The 16191-nt window shown below is 38.3% G+C and overlaps 1 pseudogene; it reads left to right on the top strand.

Moving 5' to 3' along the window:
* The first annotated feature begins 9413 nt into the window (after positions 1 to 9413).
* On the top strand, positions 9414 to 10401 carry LOC150021906 (protein-L-histidine N-pros-methyltransferase pseudogene; annotated as a pseudogene).
* The last annotated feature ends 5790 nt before the right edge of the window (positions 10402 to 16191 follow it).

Genomic DNA, 16191 nt, shown 5'->3' on the forward strand with positions numbered 1-16191 from the left:
AGGGAGGGAAGATATTGTTAGCTCTCCAGGCCTGTACTATTTGAGTTCATTTTGCAGGTTTTAGGATGATGCTCCATATAAGAGCACAAAGAATGAATTTTTTTTTTGAGAAAGTATAACTTCAGTCCATTTCTTTGCTACTTAAACTGAAATGGCCCATGTCTGCTTACTTAAGGAACTTCTAGTAACTTCCTTTTGCTATTGTTGCACACTTCTGAGAATGGGCCCAAGCAGGAAAACTGCTTGGGAGTGGAAAATAATATAGCCAGGAATGTAGGTGACCCAGATCTCACCAAGTCCAGGTCTCAGAATACCACAAATTCTCAGGTGTTATAATTTCATGATTTTGATCAGTTAAAAAGTTAAAGGTTTTCTGTGGGATATACTAACCAATTTAAATTATCAGAATACAAAAAAGGTTATATCCTAAGTAAATATATTCTGGCATGTAAAATCAAAATCAGAGTCCTCTCTCATGCTAAAGCTCAAATATCTCAGGAACAGGACACCTATGGTTAGTTCTGTGCTAAAACAATAAAAGCAGCTGGCTAGTTTTATGCATGAATGTAAAACATCCCATTCATGCAGCCTAGGTCACATGTTCTGAAGTGAAAAAATTCTGAGTTTTTTCTGGATAAGAAATCTTCATTTACACTATATACATTAATAGAAAAACGTGGGACGTAAGTGGATGGGTGCCTCAAATCTGCATGATGAATTAATGGCAGTTATCATGTCTGTTTAACTTAAGGAAATCAATCTTACATTTCTTTGTTAACTTTGCATCTTGTCAGTGATCTGTATCACTAAAGAAAACCTGCACAAAGTCTTGCCTTAAAGAAGCAGAGAGAACACTAGCAAGTTCTGTTAAAAACTAAACTTTAAGGATGAAAAAAAGCTTAGAATGTTACCTTATCCCTTACCTTTTCTGGCTTTCCTATGGGCAAGAATATAAATGATTTCAGTTCTGATATTGAAATTTTAGTATATTTTTCAGTGGCTTGGACATCCTTTTAAAATTCCAGGAGGCAAAAACCATGTCTGTTTTGCTATCATATCCTTAGCACCTTGAAAAGTGTTTAGCATATAAAATGTTCCAAATTGATGCTGCTGAATAAATAAATCCCACTGTAAATTACTGTGCCGGCCTAAAAAAAACCTTTGTTTTTACTGGTTATGGGTATATTGCTGAAATGACATTCTTTAAATGGGAAAATAAAATGTGTTAGTTCCATAACCAAGATCCAACTGGCTTTTCACAGCAGCAAATCTAATTGAAATAAATTCATTTATGGATGAAGAGAGAGAAGAGACACCTAGTGGATAGACTGAGAGATTAAACTCAAAACACATCTGCCACTCCATCTCCTATTAAATGTCTGAAAAAGTCATTTGTCTTCTTTGTGAAATAGGTCAAAAGCAAGTAGTTACTTCAATTCCAAGATTTCCAGATCTTCTGCTTGGGGTTTAAGAAGTCATTCCCTCCCCCTTGGAGAAGAAAGAGTACTTACACCCATTTCACTCATGCTTCCGGGGCCCTATGGAATAACAAGTCACATTATTTGAGCATTTGCCACATGTCAAGAATTATACTTCATAACATTATCACACACTTCACTTTTATTTGTAGCCTAAAAATGTTTTCCCAGGCTTTAAAATCAGTTGAAGTACTTACTAATTCACAAAAACCCAGTTAAGTTGTGACTTTCCTTTTACAAAAGTGAAGAAAGAGAAATAGGAAGAGATAGCACTGTTCAGATCAAACACCATACTTCTTTTTTGAGATATATCAGTGGCAGGTGAATCCATAGACACACAAACTAAATGTAACCCAAATGTGAGATTATTAGCAGATCCTTCATCTTGAGATTATTAAAATATATGTACATGGAAGAGCTGAACCACTTTTTCAATGGACCATCTTGAAAGAGAAGAAAATTTAAGACAGCTATAAATGGTGTGTAAATAGAATTTTAATTTGTGCCAAATATGTGACATTTTAGAAGTAGACATTACTCTGCCTGTGTCCTAAATATTCTAATTATTGAATCAAAACAGCGATAAGATCACAAATACCATTTTACAAGTCTTTTTTGATCCAGATAACTTTATTCAACAAATATTTGAGCATTTACCACATGTCAAGAATTATATTTCATAACATTATCACACACTTCACTTTTATTTGTAGCCTAAAAATGTCCCCCCAGGCTTTAAAATCAGTTGAGGTACTTACTAATTCACAAAAATCCATTTAAGTCACTGGTAAGTTTAACTTTCAGTATCAGGGCAATGCAAAATAAGGTACACTTTAGCACCAATTTGGAGATTCATGGTCCAAATGTGCAAGAGCTCAAACATGGCACTTGGCCTAGATCAAGATAGTTTTAAATTCCAATTGTTGTTCTGTATAGTCCGTTTTGTCCAATTCATTCTCAAATAGACTTGCTGAGTTTTAGGCTCTTGCTCTGAGATCAGCTCTTCAGCCTGGTAACTATAGGCCTCGTGCACAATTTGGTAGAGATATTTAGGTCATTTGATACCTCTCTCCTCAGCAGCATCTAACACAATGTTATCAGCTCTCCCAACAAAATAGGTCAGAAACTAAGCAACATTGCCAAATAAATTTTGAAAAAAAATCTAATAAACCATATGCTATTTAGTATAAATAAAACATAAAAAGAATTATTACCAAGTCCTATTCTGTCACACTATTTATATAGTCTTTGCAAAATCCCTTAAAATAAGGTTGTCTCATCTGTTAGAATGTGGTTGGACTAGACCAAACTCTGAAAATTCCACCATGTAACTGATGTCAAGTGTGTGCATGTGTTATTTCAACTTTAACTGCATTTTTTAAAAGTTTTTCTGTCAATGTTTGAGATTGGCAGATAACCTCCAATCTTATCCCCTACTCTTCTAACTTGCTTACAAATCATATGATGCTCACACCTCCCACAATTACTTACACAGGCTGTTTAAAACATCTTGCTCACCTACTCTCCATCTACTAAATTTTATTCATCTTCCAAGATCATGAGAAAAAGAAATCAATCCATTCCAGTAGAAACTGTCCTATATAAAGTAATTTAGCTCATGAATGTATATGACATTCTAAACATATAGAACCAAAAAACAAGTCTCAGGTTTTCTTACTGCCCAATCCTCTAAGCTGATTAAGAATTTGTTTGGGAAAAATACTAGGTACTCTCAATAAGAGAAAAGATGTATGGTTCCAATTCCTGTATCAAGTTTTAAATAAACCTCCAAGTTATGATTAACAATCTAGTGCACCACCAACTCACACACTGAAAATGGAGAAAACCTTAAGTCATCATCTCTAAATTAATTGGTTTGAAATGGGATTTAGATGAGAGAAAATAAAAATTGTTAAATGAAATCCTGAGCTGGAAATTAGTAGTGTTTCTACTGTTGATATTCAATGTTATAAAACATGTAAGGGCATGTCAGTTTGTCATTGTACAATGCTGATTTAGAGCACACAATATGATCAAAGATGCCCTGGCTGGTGTGACTCAGTGGATTGAGGGCTGGCCTGTGACCAAAAGGTCATTGGTTCCATTTCCAGTCAAGATACATGCCTGAGTTGCAGGCCAGGTCCCCAGCTGGGGCTGTGCAAGAGGCAACCTCTGGATGTATCTCTCCCGCATAGATGTTTTTCTCCTTCTCTGCCTTCTTCTCTTCCTCTAATAAAATCTTTTTTTAAAAAATATGATCAAAGAACTAATTAAGGAACTATTGAAGACCTACATCCAAAACTTTATAACAACTTAATAATCTCCCACTGTTTTATGTAGATTGTCACTTTTATTTTAAGGCAAAAACTGGTGAAATAGAAACACATTAAAAATCCAGTCTTACTTTCACTATGTGCCAGGCAAAATGTAAGGCACTAGAAATACCTACTGTGGAATTACTTTCTTCAATTATTCTTATATGTAACATTTATCATTTTAAGAATTTCAGGTGTACACAAAGTAATTTTAAACCTTACCTAGGATGAGTTTTTCTTTTTGCTCAAAAGCACTACCACCACCATCATCTTTAGGAAGGTAAATTCTTTTCTAAAAAATAATATTGAGGGAAATTTCTATTTTTTTAATTTAATCTTTATTATATATTTTTTCCATTACCATTTAGTCTACTTACATCCCCTCCCCCCAGCAATCACCACACTGTTGTCCCTGAGTCCTTTATCTTTTTTGCTCAGTCTCTCCACCCCTTAACCTCCCCCATCCATCTACTCTCCCTGTGAATCTGTCCCCATTTTCATTGTTCAGTTTGTTAGATTCCACATATGAGTCAACTCATAAGCTTAGTAAGATCTCTCAAATCTCTGGACAAAATATTCTTCACTTCGCTCCTCTAAGTGTGTCTTTACTATTACACCAGCTGCTAAGCTCAGGACAGGATGTTTTATCCATCTTCATGCACAGTGCCTGAACAACAGTATACAATCAAGAAATGCCTCTGGGATTGAAGGCCCAAGGCTAGATACTACTACACAGATATTATAAACGAGTTGTAGTGTTTGAATATAAGTGAAAATATTTTGACTCAGCATCTTATCTTAGTTTCAATGTAATGTATAAAAGTGACCAAAAATGACAGAACACTAGAAAACAGTAAAGAATAATCATTTGCTAAATCAAAAGAACAAAAACAGTACTTTCGTTCCAGTTTTGCTATTTTTTCTTTCAGGTTCTTTTTTTCAGTTGTCATTTTTTCTAAGTTATTCATTTCTATTTTTTGTTCCCTTTTATTCTGCTCCTGAGACCACTGGAACAATGTTAATATAATTCTAAATTCAGATAGGTGTTAAAATTTAATTTCAGCTCCTGAGTTCCAATGCATCAGTTAAACTTGGGTTTTGGCATAACGATTACCAAAGACAACCACAGATTTTAATTTTTCAAGGCCAAGAAGCTTATAACAAAAAACAAACAAATAAACAAACAAAATCTGGTATGCTGAAAAACAAATTATGAAAGAGAGCTGAACATTTCCACAGTAAGTAGCAGAAACCCCTTTTCACTGAGGTCTAAAAACTTCAAAGACCCTCCCTCAGATCTAAACAAGTCTTGCTTCAGGCTAACTTAGATGTGGTTATGTACCTAATTATAAAAACAAAGTACTTATTTTCAGGATATGCTGTGAAAAGTTCCTGTAACCTCAGTAACAACTCTGTCCTTAGTGAACTGTATATAAGAGCTATTACAGATGCATGTTCTAACAGTGGATTCCAATCTGAATGGGAGAATGTTTCACTCCCAAAGTTTGCACACATTTTGCATTGTGTGTATTGTAACTAATATATTTAGTGCCCATTAACCTAAATCGGTATCTGGGTGCTAACAGTGGAGACAACTGCAGTGAGCTATCCAAGATACTCAGGTCTGTTGATTATGAACTACAATAAATTAGGGAGTAGAAGGTCACAGAATCAAAGTTGGGCTTGTTAACGAAGGAAGAAATCACTACTTTATTACTGAGAGATTAGTCCACTATTGAGAGAAATGACAACTCTTTATAATGGTACAAGTTTTTATACTTCATTTCCTCAATGTTACAAGTGCTCTGGTACCATTTTTAGGATAATCTGAAAGTTTCTATTTGAACAAATTCTCTATGACTTCTCTGTATAAACCAAGGAAAGAATAAAGAACACAGTCTATTATCCATATAATTTAATTATTGCTCCTAAAAATTATTTCTAGAAATAACTGCAAGAACAGTTAGTACAATCTGTTAAAGTAGCCTTGAAAAAAAACCCCAAAAAATTATATTGGGAGACCTGAATAGATACTGTTATCTCATGAGAAAGATAGAAGAGGGTAATTACTTGCAGTATATACCATTTACTAATGTTTAAGGGGTAAGTTGTAAAAATTTGCTTACTAAAAACTATAGGCATCAGGTTAAGTAACCATCATCTATCTTATTTTTGTTCATTAATATTTCCAAACTGTTATCATAGCAATTCAGAGAAGGAAAACTCTGACTCCAAAAAACCTCCGCTGCCTTGCGGCATACCTCTTCAGGGGAAAGGCTAAGGGAGTAAACCCTGACAGAAAATCCGGAGCCGGAGTCCCTAAGGCGGTTTGACGTTGTAGTCAACACCGGCAACTCCTGCGGCGCACCTGAACCCAAGCTGTATCGACTCCGTCTTTCCCTTGGACCCTTCAGCTGCGAAGAGAGGGGGGGTCTGCTGCATGGGCAACAGCAGACCCTCCATATTACCCTGCCCAGGCTCTGTAGCTTCAGCGTCATCGCAAGATGTCGATTCAACACGGGAGGAGACAGATACTACCATGTCACTCCCGAGTCGGACTGCACAGCCATTCTCGGCAGTGCAGATGGACTCTTAAGAAGCTACACCATCGTCTCTCGAGACGGACGGCTGCCGACGACGAATATTTCCCACTGATCAAAGCTCTATTAAAAAGGAGAGTTAGGCTATATTTTCAGAGCCTGTAAAAGTTGCATTGTTAAGCTAGATATCACCATTACCTTAATATAAACTAAATCAAGGTCCAGAAAGTTCAAAGAATTTGTCCAAGATTATACAAATATGTTCTTCGTGTTTTAAAAGTAATAAAAAAACTAAATCAAAATTGAAGGGTTATTATCACCAATTTGTAGAACCAGAACGAAAATTTCAACCACTGAACTTTTATTCAATGTACCATGTTCATGCAGCCTGACATCAAATAAGTGTTAGACTTGAGTTCATCTTGGCCAATCTCTACACACATATACAATCAAAGGTCTTATAAATTAAAAAAAAAAAAGATATATAATGACAGGAGATGTAAAGAAATTTTCTCTCATGTTATAGCTCACTCCTATAAAAGCAGGGCAAAAGTCCTATCAGGACTCTTCTTGTTTTCCCAAATAAGCATAAGTTTAATAGAAAATTTTTGGAGTATCTAAGATGGTGGAGGAGTAAGTGGAAGCGACACAAATCTTATCCCAGGACTGATCTGGAATTACAACTAAATTGTAGAGAAATTATCCAGAATAACCAACTGAACACTAGCAGGAGAGAAGCCTTATGACAATGAACAGACGGAAGAAACCACTTCACCAAAATGTGACTGGTAGGGAGTGCGAAAGAAGCACGAGAGGGCTCACTAGGCCCTTGTGGGCAGCAGCTGAAGTTCCAGAGGGATAGTTCAGTGGCCAGGGGGTTCCCCCTGAGAAGTGTGAGGTCTAAATCCTAGTCTGGGCTCCCCAGCCAACAGTACCAAAGCCAGAAAGAAACCCTGATAACAACCAGCTGTGAAAAGCAGCAGGGTTTCTGTCTGCCAGGGAGAGACAGCTGGAGATGCAGAGAACATTTTAAACACCAACACACAAAATTTTGTTTGCAGCCACTTACCCTGGGCTCTTGGAGAGGTGAGGACTGAGTGGACCAGAGATACTTTAGGACAAACTGGGACTGATGGCTCTGGGGAGAGAACTGAAGAAACAGCCACCAGAATCCCTATGCTGAGACATTCCCAATACTACAGAAGCCATATTTCTCAGGCAGAGCAATCCCCTCCAAGTGGCATCAGACAGAAGAGAAGCAATAGCCATGCCCACAGGAATTACTCTGCGACCTGCTGTGGTGCTTAAGCCAGACTGCTCTTTATACATTGATTATATTAACACCTGATCCATTTAATGGCTGATTAGTTTAACATCTAAGGCAGAAAATACAAACAAGCAGCCAAAATGGGAAGACAAAGAAACAGACCCCAAATGAGAGAAGAAGAGAATTCTCCAGAAGAATCAGATGAAAAGGAGGCAAGTAATTTATCAGATAAAGAGTGCAGAGTAATGATTCTAAGACTACTCAACAGGCATGAGAAGACATAGAAACCATAAAAAAGGGCCAGTCAGAAATAAAGAATGCAATATCTGAGATAAATACACTAGAAGGAATAAACAGTAGGTTAGATGAAGCAGAGGACAGAATCAGTGTTTTGAAAAACAACATAGAAAAAGACACCCAGGCCAAGCAGCAAAAAGAAAAAAGAATTTTAAAAAATTAGGAGAGGGGACCCAAGATGATGGAGAAGTGAGTGGAAACTACACTAACCTCCTCCCAGGACCAATGTGGAATTACAACTTAATTATGGACAAATCATTTGGAATAACCAACTAAACACTACCTGGAGGAAAGCCTTAAAATTACAGACAGGCAGAAGAAACCACTTTATCACAATGTGTCTGGTATGGAGGCTGGAGGGGACATGAAAGGGTTGGCTGGGCTCTAACGGGCGGCAGCTGAAGTTTCAGAGAAATATTTCAGTGCCCCGAGGATTCCCCCTGAGAAGCGTGGGGTCTATACCCCAAGCTAAATAGCATCCAGCTGTGAAAAGTAAAAAGTGGATTTTTGTTTGTTTGCCAGCATGAGAGAGATGGCTAGAGGCACAGACAGATTCCTAAATGGGCAACACACAAAATTTCATTGGCATCCACTTACCCTGGGCTCCAGAAGAGAGAGGGCAGAGTGGACTAGAGATGCTGGAAGAGAGTTGGGGGTGGTGGCTTTGGGAAGAGAATAGAGGAAGCAGCCTACAGGACCCTAGTGCTGGCTCATCCCCCATACTGCAGGAGCCAGTAACTCACGCAGACCACCTCCCTCCAAGTGGCATCAGCCTCAGAGGAAGCAATGGCCCTGCCTACAGGAATTACTCAACCCTATCCTGGGTGTTTAAGCCTGACTGCTGATTACAGATTGAATAGATTAAGATCTGAAGGAGACAGACACAGAAAGTAGGTCTCTAGTAGTCTCCAAGAAGCTGCCTAAGCCCAGACTGGACATGATCTGATGTCACCGGGGGTGGACCAAGGAAGAGTAGAAAATGGCCTCCTACCACAGAAGATCACACCATGAACACAGGAAGTCAAAGTAGTACTATCTAAGAATCAAAACAAACCAGAGGAGTCAACTAAAATGGAGAGACAAAGAAACAACTCCCAATGCAAGGGAAAGGAGGAATCCCCCCCAAAAGTGCTAACTGAATAGAGGCATGCAAACTATCAAACATTGAGTTCAAAACAATGGTTATATGGAAGCTCAATGAGCTCATGGAGCTCAGAGAAAACTACAAAGAACTGCAGGTAAACTACAAAAAACTCCAGAGAAGCTAAAAGAAACTTACTGAGAACTACACCAGCATTAAGAACATAGGGTTCCACAGCCAGCCAAAAAGGGAGAGGCAGGAAGGCTGGGCACAACCTGCCCCTCCCCTCCCCCGCCCTGGCCCCACAGGGCCTGGATGGGCTAGTTGGACACCATGGCTTGAGCCTCGGCTGTGGCACAGCAGCCCAAGGTGGCAGTTCATCTTGTTCCTTACCTTGGCACCCACGGTGATCGGACCCAGCGGCTACTGCCTCTGATGAGACTGCTGGCAGGCTGGCTGTGCGTGAACCTCACCTCCGTGTGGCTGGCATGGAGGATGTGGGTGCTGAGGAGCCTGCTCACCTGCTCCTTGTATGTGAACATGACAGGTGGCCCGAGTGGGCCAGCGACGACCGCCGGCAGCAGGAAGAACCACCAGTGGTATGTGTGCAACAGAGAAAAATTATGTGACTCACTCCAGACTCTGTTTGTTCAGTTACCTCGATCAAGGAACACAGACCTTCTTAAACAAAAGCATTGAGAAATTGGGCTGGCTATTTATTCAATTATATCACTCCTCTGTGTCATCTCTTTTTAGTTTGTTTATGTCTAGAACATCTATCAGTGGGCTGCTAGGAAGAGGCTCAATGTTTGTGTTTTCATCAGATCGGTTTCAGAAACTGCCTAAAATCAATCCAGATTGGAAAACCCACAGACTTCTTGATTTGGGTGCTGGAGACGGAGAAGCCACAAAAATCATGAGCCCTCATTTTGAAGAAATTTATGCCACTGAGCTGTCTGAAACTATGATATGGCAACTTCAGAAAAAGAAATATAGAGTGCTTGGTATAAATGAATGGCAGAACACGGTTCCAGTATGATGTCATCAGCTGCTTGCATTTGCTGGACCGCTGTGATCAGCCCCTGACTTTGTTGGAAGATATCAGAAGTGTCTTGGAGCCAACTAGAGGCAGGGTCATCCTGGTCATGGTCTTACCCTTTCATCCTTATGTGGAAAATATAGGTGGTATGTGGGAGAAACCATCAGAAATTTTGGAAATCAAGGGACAGAACTGGGAAGAACAAGTGAACAGTCTGCCTGAAGTTTTCAGAAAAGTAGGCTTTGTTATTGAAGCTTTCAGCAGAGTGCCATACCTATGTGAAGGAGACATGTATAATGACTACTATGTTCTGGATGATGCTGTCTTTGTGCTCAAACCAGTGTAAACCCGTGGAGGCCACAGTCTGTAGAGTCCTCCTGGAGAGGGTCTGCATTCTCAATTATGTGAAGGGGGGACCTCTGGGGACTGTAGTTCTAAATATCATGTAGGAATTTAAAAAGCCAAAATACTAATTATTTCTTTGTAGTGTATAAAAGGAATGTTTTTTAAAAAAGCAAAACCCAACTCTGAGGATTTTTATCAGCTCTTACTTAATAATGCAGGTCTCACTCCAATTATGGAAGATATTTTGTATACTTAATTGCAGCGGGGACTCCTCCCCAGTCCAAGCAATAGTCATGATTCCAAATGGAAACAATAAATATGAATTATTTAATAAAATGAAGACTGGCAATAAAGGCATTCATTCAGTTGCAAATACTGGTTATAAGGTATAGCCACTGGTACACTTTCATGTTTAGACAAATTCTTTCTGTCATTAGTCAAAGCAATGTTTTTAGTCATGCTAATAAGTTTTGGAGATTAAAAAAGGACATAGAAACTATCAATAAGTGCCAGGAGGAAATGAAGAATACAGTATTCCCTCACTTATTGCAGGTACTACATTCTAGACTCCCCCCACCCCCGCAAAGTAGGAACCTTACATTTATTCTACACTCTGAAACCTACATAACTTTAACTACATATACAGTACCGCAAAATCCCGCGGTATAGCGAAAAATCTGATAAATAATTAAATATAATTTTTTAAAAAATCCCGTGATACAGTGAGGCTGCAATAAGTGAGCCGCGAAATAGAGAGGGACTACTGTACAATTTCTGAATTGAAGAATAGAGTAGAAGGCATCAAAAGCAGAGGACCAGATCAGAAGCTGGAGGACAAAGCAGAAAAAATCCCCAGACAGTCCAACAAAATGAAAAAGGTCTGAAACAAAATGAAGAATGTTTAAAAGAGCTGCAGGACAAGATGAAACGCGATGATATCTGTATCAAAGGGATACCAGAAAGAGAAGAGGAGCAGGGGATTGAAAACCTATTTGAAAAAAAGAATGACAGAAAACTTCCCTACCTTGATGAGAGAAAAAGCCACACAAGTACAAGCAGCACAGAGTCCCAATGAAGATGAACCCGAAGAGGCCCATTACAAGACACATCATAATTAAAATGGCAAAACTAAAAGAGAAAAAGAAAATCCTAAAAACAGCACAAGAGATACAGCTAATAACATGCAAGGGAGCACCCATAAGGCTATCAAGTGATTTCTCAAAAAAAAAAAAGAAAACCACCACAAGCCACAAAGTATTAGCAAAAACCATTCTAAGCAATGAAAAGCAAAGGGCTACAACCAAGACTATTCTATGTGGTAAGGCTTTCATTCAAAACAAGGTGAAGTAAGAAATTTCCCAGAAGGCAAAAAGAATACATCTCCAACAAAATCAGGATTGCAAGACATGCTAAAGGGACTGCTTTAAGAAGAGAGAGAGAGAGAGAGAGAGAGAGAGAGAGAGAGAGAGAGAGAGAGAGAGAGAGAGAACACAGATACAAAGGGGAAAAAGGGACAATGAATAAGTATCTATCAATAATAAGCTTACATGTAAATGAATTAAATGCTACAATCAAAAGACACAGGGTAGCTGAATGGATAAGAAAACATGACCCACATATATATTGTTAAAGGAGACCTACCTAAAAAGGATAGAAGAATTTCAAATAAACGACCTAACCTAACATCTACAAGAACTAGAGGAACAACAACAAACAAAGCCCAGAGCAAGTAGAAGGAAGGAAATAATCAAGATCATAGCAGAATTAAATGACATAGATACTAAAAGAACAATTCAAAGGATCAATAAATCCAGGAGCTGGTTCTCTGAAAAGATAAAACAAAATGGACAAACCTTTAACAACACTCATCAAGGAAAAAAGAGGATCCAAATAAATCAAATCAGAAACAAAAGACAAGAAATAACCGACATCACAGAAATACAAAGGATTGTATGAAATTACTATGAACAGCTACATGACAAGAAATTTGACAACCACGGTGAAATGGACAAATTTCTGGAAACATATCTCCCAAAACTGAACCAAGAAAAAACAGAAAGCCTGAACAGAATGATAACTAGTGAAATTGAAGTAGTAATCCAAAAATTCTCAGCACACACAAAAAAAAGCCTAGGACCGGATGGCTTCACAGGCCAATTTTGCCAAACATTCAGGAAAGAACTAACTCCTACTCTTCTCAAAATATTCCAAAAAATCCAAGAAGAGTTAAGACTCCTAAACTCTTTCCATGAGGCCTGTATTATCCTAATTCCAAAAGCAGGTCAAGAGACAACAAAGGAAGAAAACTATAGGCAAATACTGCTGATGAACATAGATGCTAAAATCCTAAACAAAATATTGGCAAACTGGATCTAGCAGTAAGATCATACACCACGATCAAGTGGGATTCATCCCAGGGGTGCAAAGATGGTATAATATTTGCAAGTCAATAAACGTAATACATCACATAAACAAAATGAAACACAAAAATCATATGATCCTATCAATAGATGCTAAAAAAGCATTTGATAAAGTACAGCACCTATTTATAATAAAAATGCTCAACAAAGTAGGAATAGAGGGAGCATGCCTCAACATAATAAAGGCCATATATGAAAAACCTGTAGCCAATATCATACTCAATGGGCAAAAACTGAAAGCTTTTCCCCTAAGATCAGGAACAAGAAAAGGATGTGCACTCTCTCCACTTCTATTCAAGTTTTGGAAGTTCTAGCCACAGCAATCAGACAAGAAAAAGACATAAAAGGCATCCTTAGTGGAAAGGAGGAAGTAAAACTCTCATTATCTGCAGATGACTTGATAGTGTACATAGAAAACCCTACAGGCTCCAAAAAACTACAAAACATAATGAATTTGGCAAAATATAGGATACAAAGTCAATACTCAGAAGTCAAAGGTATTTTTTTACACCAACCATGAAATAGCACAGAGAGAAACTAGAAAATAAATCCCATTTACTACAGCAACAAGAAAAATAAAGTACCTACGAATAAACTTAACCAAGGAGCTAAAAGACCCTGTACTCAGAAAACTACAGAACACTGAAGAAAGAAATTAAGGAAGATACAAATAAATGGAAGCATATACCATGTTCATGGATGGGAAGAATTTAAAATGTCCATACTGAAAGCAATTTATACATTCAACACAATCCCTATTAAAATACCAATGACATATTTCACAGATCTAGAATATATCAAAAATTCCTATGGAACCAAAAATGAACTTCAATAGCCTCAGCAACCTTGAGAAAGAACAAAGTAGGAGGAATCACAATACCTGATCCAAGACCACTGTAATCAAAACAGTCTGGTACTGGCATAAGAACAGACATAGATCAATGGAACAGAATAGAGAGCCCAGAAAAAAACCCCAGGTCTCTATGGTCAATTAATATTTAACAAAGGGGGCGTGAGCATACAATGGAGTAAAAATAGCCTCTTCAACAAATGGTGCTGGAAGAACTGGACAGGAACATGGCAAAAAATGAAAGTAGACCACCAACTTACATCACACACCAGAATAAACTCAAGATGTGACAAAAGACTTAAATGTAAGCCATGACACCATAAAAGTCCTAGAGGAAAACATATACAATAAAATTTCAGGTATCCCATGCAACAATATTTTCACCGATATATCTCACAGAGCAAGGGAAGTAAAAAATAAATAAATAAATAAATAAACAAATGGGATTACATCAAACTAAAAAGTTTCTGCTTAGTGAAAGGAAACATCAGCAAGATGAAAAGGAAACTACCCGCACGGGAAAACATATTTGCCATTGATACCTCAGACAAGGGTTTGATCTCCAAAATATATAAAGAACTCATTCGACTCAACACCAGGAAGACAGACAATCCAATTAAAAAATGGGCAAAGGACCTGAACAGACACTTCTCCAAGACATACAGAGAGCCCACAGGCATATGAAAGGATGCTCAACATCACAAGCCATCAGAGAGATGCAAATTATAACCACAGTGAGATAACACTTCACACAGGTCAGAATGGCCATCATTAACAAATCAACAAACAACGGCTGGGGAGGATGTGGAGAAAAGGGAACCCTGGCGCACTGCTGGTGGGAATGCAGACTGGTACAGCCACTGTGGAGAACAGTACGGAATTTCCTCAAAAAACTAAAAATGGAACTGTCTTTTGATCCAGTGATTCCACTGCTGGGATTATACCCAAAGAATCCTGAAATGCCAATTCAAAAGAACCTATGCACCCCTATGTTCATAGCAGCATTATTTACAATAGCCACGTCCTGGAAACAGTCTAAATGCCCATCAATGGAGGAGTGGATCAAAAAACTGTGGTACATTTACACAATGGAATAATACACAACAGAAGAAAGAACTCCTACTTTTTGCAACAGCATGGATGGAACTGGAGAGTATTATGCTTAATGAAATAAGCCAGGTGGTGCAAGACAAATACCATATGATCTCACCTAATACAGGAGCCTAATGAACAAAACAAACAAATCAATAAAATAGAACCAGAGGCATGGAAACAAGAAACACACTGACAGTGACCAGAGGGGAGGAGGGAAAAGGCGGGGTGGGGTGGGGGGAGGGAAGAAGGTGAAGGCTCTAGTCAAAGAAGGAATATAAATGACGAATGGACATGGACAACAGGATGAGGGTTGACCGTGGGAGAGGAGTGGGGGTGAGTGGGGCAGGGGAGAGCAAAGGGGAAAAATAGGACAACTGTAATGGAACAACAATAAAAAAATTGAAAAAAAATGAGGAGAGCTTATGAAACATTTTGGACACCAAGAAGTATAACAACATCCACATCATGAGAATACCAGAAGAAAGCAAGCAAGGGATCAAGAAAGTTTTTGAAAAAATGATGACAGAAAACTTCCCTAATTTGATGAAGGAAAATGTCACACAAGTCCGGGAAGCTGAGAGTCCCAAAGAGGTCTACACCAAGACACAACATAATTAAAATGACAAGGCTGAAAGACGAGAGAAAATACAAAAAGCTGCAAGAGAAAAGCAGGCTGTTACACACAAGGGAGCACCAATTAAACTAGAATCTGATTACTTAACAGAAACATTTCAGGCCAGAAGGGAGTGGTGTGAAATACTCAAGGTAATGAAAAGAAAGGACCTATACCCAAGACTACTTTACCCATTGAGACTATTATTTAAAATTGAAGGAGAAATAAGGAGCTTCCAGACAAGAAAAAGCCAAAGGAGTCTGTTAACACCAAACCAGTGCTGCAAAAAATGTTAAATGGCTTGCTTTAAGAAGAACAAGTGAAAGAAGAAAAAAAAAGAGGAAAACAGTCTAACAATAAAGGGCACTGTATATGTATCTATCAATAATCACCTTAGTTGTATATGACTTAAATGCTCCAACCAAAAGACATAGGGTAGCTGAATGGATAAGAAAACAAAACCATATATATGCTGCCCCAAGAGACCCACCTCAGAAAAAAAGGTACACATAGACTAAATGGGTTGGAAAAAGATACTTCATGCAAATGGAGAAAAAAAAATCAGGGGTAGCAGTACTTATATACCACAAAACGGACTTTAAAACCAAGGCTATAGGAAGAGACAAAGGATAGTACACAAAGGGAGCAGTCCAATAAGAGGATATAACCCTAGTAAACATTTACACGCCCAACACAGAAGCACCTAAATATGTGAAGCAAATCTTGATGGACATGAAGGGAGAGATAAACAGAAACACAGTCATACTTGGAGACTATAACACCCCATGACTTCAATGGATAGATCTTGCAGGCAAAAATCAACAAGAAGACAGCAGCTTTAAACAAAACAC

This window comes from Furipterus horrens, unplaced genomic scaffold (assembly GCF_987537825.1).
Source record: "Furipterus horrens unplaced genomic scaffold, mFurHor1.1.pri manual_scaffold_1, whole genome shotgun sequence".
Taxonomy (NCBI): domain Eukaryota; kingdom Metazoa; phylum Chordata; class Mammalia; order Chiroptera; family Furipteridae; genus Furipterus; species Furipterus horrens.